Raw genomic sequence first — 945 nt, 5'->3', positions numbered from 1 at the left:
CCCCGCCAATGCACCCCAGGAATAAGGGAGACCAGGGGCCCACAGGGAGGGAGGGAGGAGGTAGGAGGGAGGGAAATGTAAGGGATTAATGAGGGAGAGAAGTGAGGCGTTGGTAAGGGAAGGAATATGCTTGATGTAGAAAATGTATTAAAATGTCTTTATGGAACATAGTATCATGTACAATGACTATATACAATGAAAATTTTTAAAAACTAGATGGAAATATCTATTTTTCATTGTGTATAATTTCTTCCAATGTGGTGACCCATGCCTGTAATCCAAGTCCTCAGAAGATGAAGGCAGCTGGGTTGACACAAGCCTGAAACAGAGTAAGCTCCCGGCTTGCCGAGGCTACATGGCAAGAGAAGCTGAGGCAGCAGGATCTTGAGTTCTTGTTCAGCCTGGGCAGCATAGCAAAATTCTGTCTCAAAGAAGAGCAGTAACAACAATAAGATGCAAAGAGTTGGGCTTGGATTCTCTGCTTCACCTAGTGTCGTCATGTGTGGGCTGTAAGCATGTTCAGATTCTCCTGCTCCAGGATTTCCCAGATAGGACCTCTACCGCATGGCTACAACCACGGCTCCGTCTGTGCTGGCCACTGAAGAACTACCATCCGCCTTATGTTTCTGGATTCTGTCCCTGATGATGGAATGATGGATTCCTCCCCCCCCCCCCCCCCCCCCGCCTCTCTCTCTCACTTTTTCTTTCTCTCCCTTCCTCCCCTCCTCCTCCCCCTCATCTTTTCAAGACAAGGCATCTCTGTGTAACCACTCTGGCTGTCCTGGCACTCACTCTGTAGACCAGGCTGGCCTCGAACTCACAGACCTTTAAAGGGTGTGGTGTGCATGTGTACACATACAGACAAGGAGACTCACGTGCATACACATAAAATCATTTTTAATTTTAAAAAAATCAAAATTTCAAATGAGAAAATCAGGCAGGTGT

This window comes from Alexandromys fortis, unplaced genomic scaffold (assembly GCF_014885135.2).
Source record: "Alexandromys fortis isolate MF-2015 unplaced genomic scaffold, M_Fortis_MF-2015_v1.1 scaffold_79, whole genome shotgun sequence".
Classification (NCBI taxonomy): domain Eukaryota; kingdom Metazoa; phylum Chordata; class Mammalia; order Rodentia; family Cricetidae; genus Alexandromys; species Alexandromys fortis.
The sequence above is the reverse complement of the archived record's forward strand: the minus strand, read 5'-3'. Positions refer to the sequence as shown.